Here is a 5,206-nt window from a genome sequence, read left to right as displayed (position 1 = left end):
ACGATTAGTAGACCGACTCCTGCCTGCATCTACTACGATTACTCCACACATTGACCGCTATCCAGCATGCATCTAGTGTATTAAGTTCATGGAAAAACGGAGTAATGCAATAAGAACGATGACATGATGTAGACAAGATCTATTTATGTAGAAATAGACCCATCTTGTTATCCTTAATAGCAACGATACATACGTGTCGGTTCCTCTTCTGTCACTAGGATCAAGCATCGTAAGATCGAACCCATCACAAAGCAAATTTTCGAATTAGGGCAAAATTGTGGGGAAATTTTCGAATTAGGGGAAAAATCAACAAAACAAGGCTAGAAAACACAACGGGTAGGCTCCGAAACCGTGATCAACGTGGCTCTAGATACCAAGATGATGTAGGGTGGAACCCTATACGGCCGATCTTTCACAAAAGGAGCGGACCCCGCGAAGAACACGAGGAACACGAGGGGGAAAACGAGGGAAATAACGAGGGGAAACACGAGAGAATCACTAAAACCAACAAGAAATAGTCACACATCTACTAGATCCGAGTACACGTAGAGATCACATGGTCCACGGTCAACTAAGGACGATACAAGTAGCACGATCTTCTGCGTGAAGAGGTCTTGAGGTTCTTCCCGTGACGGGGTCTTGAATCCGCTTGGGGGATCTTCTCCGAGGAGGCGCGATCTCCGAGGAGAAGGTAACCAAGTGGATGCGCAAAGCTCTCACACAAATATGAGCTAATCCTTTGCTCACCCTAAAACATAGGTAGGAGGAGAGTATATATAGTCTAGGGGGGGAGAAAGGGTACATGGGCTTCGGCCCTTTACTGTGCGCAGACAGACGGGGCCGGACGTTTGGGCGTCGGGCCGGATGTCCGGGCTCTCGGAAGGAGCCAGATGTCCGGGGCTGGGGCCGGATGTCCGGGCTTCCGGTGCTTCTCTTCTGTCCTCTGGATAGGTGGTGTCCGGATATCCGGGCAGGAGGCCGGATTTCCGGGTCGGGGCCGGATGTCCGGGGCCTGTAGATGCGTGGCGGCTGGAAGGCTGCTGTAGTTGATGTCCCCAACGGCCGGATGTCCGGGCTTGGGGCCGGATGTCCAGGTCCTGGAGCTGCCTTCTTCTCCTTTCGGCGTTCCTCTTCATCCGTGGACTTGGCGGCTTGTCCGTCTTCACGTGCATCTTTGGGAGGGTCCTCTTGGTACCTGATCATGCACAACATCTCGGATTTAGGTGGTAGCCATGTCTCGAGGGGATCATATGCAATATCACTAAGGAGAGAAGTCACCTCAGTCTCGAGAGATCTAGCTCTAGCTCGAGTCATAGGTCCTCTTGGCACTTCGTGAGACGATGGTAGGTCCATGGGGATGATCGTAGGATGCTCCGCATCACTTACCCATCATGGCAATGGATGCCTATTGTTGAGACGCCCTGTCGGGTCCCTTCCATTGACCATCTCTAGTAGGACAATGACAAAACTATACATGTCTGACTACCAATTCCTCCGGCTCGTGTTTAAAAAACACAGGGTCTATTTTTTTGAAAAATCAACGCGCGGGGGGGGGGGGAGCTCCCCACCCGAATATATTTCTCAGTTTTGTAGCCCAACGTTTGCTTGATTACAAAGGTGAATTACATAAGCATGTATAATCGTGATAAGAAATAGGAATGCCATGAGGAGGCGGCCTGTTTATGCACCCGCTTCTTCATCCGGTGCGTCCATAGCATAAGGTCGTCGATGATTCGCTTGAGAGTGAAGATGCTGTGGTGGTTCTGTTTCTTGAAAGTCATGGCATTTTTGGAGTCCCAGATCTTCCATAGGATAATCAGGAGGATGGAATGCCATATTAGCGCGTCTACCTAGCTGGGAAGGCGGCAGTCCCAAAGGTTGTCAATGGAGTTGGGGGTGATAGTCCGATCCGCTTACATATTCTCTAGGCGAGCGGGCAGTCGATGAAGATGTGCGAGCTGGTCTCGCTGTCAAACCCACATCGGGGACATATAGAGTCTTCCATGATGTGCTTGCGGATTAGGTTGCTTTTGGAGTTGCGTCTTCCACGAAACAAAAGCCATGCAAAGATTTTCACACGATTTGGAACGCATGAAGACCAGATGGCAACAGCATGCGCGTGGTCATCAGTGTCGCCAATGACCAGCTGATAGGTGGCCCGTGTAGAAAAAAGGATGCCACCATTTAGGTAGCGCTCGTCTGGTCCCGGTGACACCTAGAAATCCTGCAGGAGAGACAACAAAGAGCACAACTCGGAAGCGACATTAGATGTTAGGCAGTTCCTTAGTGAGGGAGTCCTGGATTAGGGGGTGTTCGGGTAGCCGGACTATACCTTCAGCCGGACTCCTGGACTATGAAGATACAAGATTGAAGACTTCGTCCCGTGTCCGGATGGGACTTTCCTTGGCGTGGAAGGCAAGCTTGGCGATGCGGATATTCAAGATCTCCTACCATTGTAACCGACTCTATGTAACCCTAACCCTATCCATTGTCTATATAAACCGGAGGGTTGTAGTCCGTAGGCAATAAACTCCATATACAACAATCATACCATAGGCTAGCTTCTAGGGTTTAGCCTCCTTGATCTCGTGGTAGATCTACTCTTGTACTACCCATATCATCAATATTAATCAAGCTGGACGTAGGGTTTTACCTCCATCAAGAGGGCCCGAACCTGGGTAAAACATCGTGTTCCCTGCCTCCTGTTACCATCCGGCCTAGACGCACAGTTCGGGACCCCCTACCCGAGATCCGCCGGTTTTGACACCGACATTGGTGCTTTCATTGAGAGTTCCTCTGTGTCATCGCCTTTAGGCCCGATGGCTCCTTTGATCATCAACAACGATACGGTCCAGGGTGAGACTTTTCTCCCCGGACAGATCTTCGTCTTCGGAGGCTTCGCTCTGCAGGCCAATTCACTCGGCCATCTGGAGCAGATCGAAAGCTACGCCCCTGGCCATCAAGTCAGGTTTGGAAGCTTAAACTACACGGCTGACATCCGCGGAGACTTGATCTTCGACGGGTTCGAGCCACGGCCAAGCACGCCGCACTATCTCGAGGGGCATGATCTAGCTCTGCCTCCGGACAGTGTCCTGGAGGCCGCACACGCATCGGTTCCGTCCCCCAACTCGGAGCCTATTGCGCCAATCGAGGATGAGCGGTTGGACGTCACCTCGGGGGCTTCGATCTCAAAGGCGATCGAGCCGAACGCTAGCCCCGCGCTCTGCATGATTCGTGACTTCGAGGATTCGGACTCCTATCCGGACTCCGAACCCCCCGCGCCCCTGCCAATCGAATCTGATTGGACGCCGATAATGGAGTTCACCGCCGCAGACATCTTTCAGCATTCGCCTTTTGGCGACATCCTGAATTCTCTTAAGTCTCTCTCTTTATCAGAAGAGCCCTGGCCGGACTACGGTCAGCGAGGGTGGGATACGGACGATGAGGAAATTCAAAGCCCACCCACCACCCACTTTGTAGCCACTGTCGACGATCTAACCGACATGCTTGACTTCGGCTCCGAAGACATCGACGGCATGGACGACGATGTAGGAGACGAACAGGAACCAGCACCTGTAGGGCGCTGGAAGGCCACCTCGTCATATGACATATATATGGTGGATACTCCAAAAGATGGAGATGGCAATGGAACAGTGGGGGATGACGCCCCCAAGAAACAGCCAAGGCGCCGGCGTCAGCGGCGCCGCTCTAAATCCCGCCAAAGCAAAAACGGTGATTCCGGCACGGGAGATAATACTACCCCGGATAGCGCCGAAGAACACCCACCTCAACAAGATTCGGCACAGGAAGATGGAGAAGCCAGCCCTCATGAGAGAGCGACATACCGAGAGGTCGAGGATGATAACTATACGCCTCCCTCCGAAGACGAGGCAAGCCTCGATGACGACGAATTCGTCATACAATCAGACCCCGCCGAACAAGAACGTTTTAAATGCAGGCTTTTAGCCACGGCAAGCAGCCTCAAGAAAAAGCAGCAACAGCTTAAAGCCGCCCAAGATTTGCTAGCTGGCAGATGGACTGAAGTCCTTGCGGCCGAAGAGTATGAACTCGAACGCCCCTCCAAGAGTTACCCGAAGCGCAAGCCGCTACCCCGATCAGAGGAGGAAGCACCTACATCACCAGCGCATGACATGGCAGACCGGCCACCTCGCGGCCGCGACAGAGAGGCCTCTCGGCCCTCCACCCAAGCCACGCCCCGACGCCGCTCAACTAAGGCACGCGAAAATGCGCCCGACCTGCGAGACATACTGGAGGATAAGGCAAGACAAACAAGATCGATCTACGGATCGCGCAGGCGCCCTACGGCATGTGACAATGATCTTCACTCCGGATACAACAAATCCGGCCAGGCCGAACACAACAGACATAGCTCTTCTGAGCTGCGTCGTGATATAGCCCAGTACAGAGGCGCCGCACACCCGCTATGCTTCACGAATGAAGTAATGGATCATAAAATCCCAGAGGGTTTCAAACCCGTAAACATCGAATCATACGATGGCACAACAGATCCGGCGGTATGGATCGAGGATTATCTCCTTCACATCCACATGGCACGCGGCGATGATCTACACGCCATCAAATACCTCCCGCTCAAACTTAAAGGACCGGCCCGGCATTGGCTTAACAGCTTGCTAGCAGACTCAATCGGTTCTTGGGAGGACCTGGAAGCCGCATTCCTTGACAACTTCCAGGGCACTTACGTGCGACCACCGGATGCCGACGACTTAAGACACATAATTCACCAGCCAGAGGAATCGGCTAGACAATTCTGGACATGGTTCCTAACAAAGAAAAACCAGATAGTCGACTGTCCGGACGTAGAGGCCCTAGCAGCCTTCAAGCATAACATCCGCAACGAGTGGCTTGCCCGGCACCTGGGACAGGAAAAGCCGAAATCCATGGCAGCCCTCACGACACTCATGACCCGCTTTTGCGCGGGAGAAGACAGCTGGCTAGCTCGCAGTAACAACTTATCAAAGAACCCTGGTAATTCGGATACCAAGGACAAAAGTGGCAGGACACGTAGGAATAAGCAAAAACGCCACGTTAGCAGCGACAGCAATGAAGACACGGCAGTCAATGCCGGATTCAAAGGCTATAAATCCGGTCAGCGGAAAAAGCCATTCAAAAAGAATACTCAGGGCCCGTCCAGTTTGGACCGAATACTCGATCACTTGTGCCAGAT

This window comes from Triticum urartu, chromosome 3, assembly GCF_003073215.2.
Source record: "Triticum urartu cultivar G1812 chromosome 3, Tu2.1, whole genome shotgun sequence".
In the NCBI taxonomy this organism is placed as follows: Eukaryota; Viridiplantae; Streptophyta; class Magnoliopsida; order Poales; family Poaceae; genus Triticum; species Triticum urartu.
The sequence above is the reverse complement of the archived record's forward strand: the minus strand, read 5'-3'. Positions refer to the sequence as shown.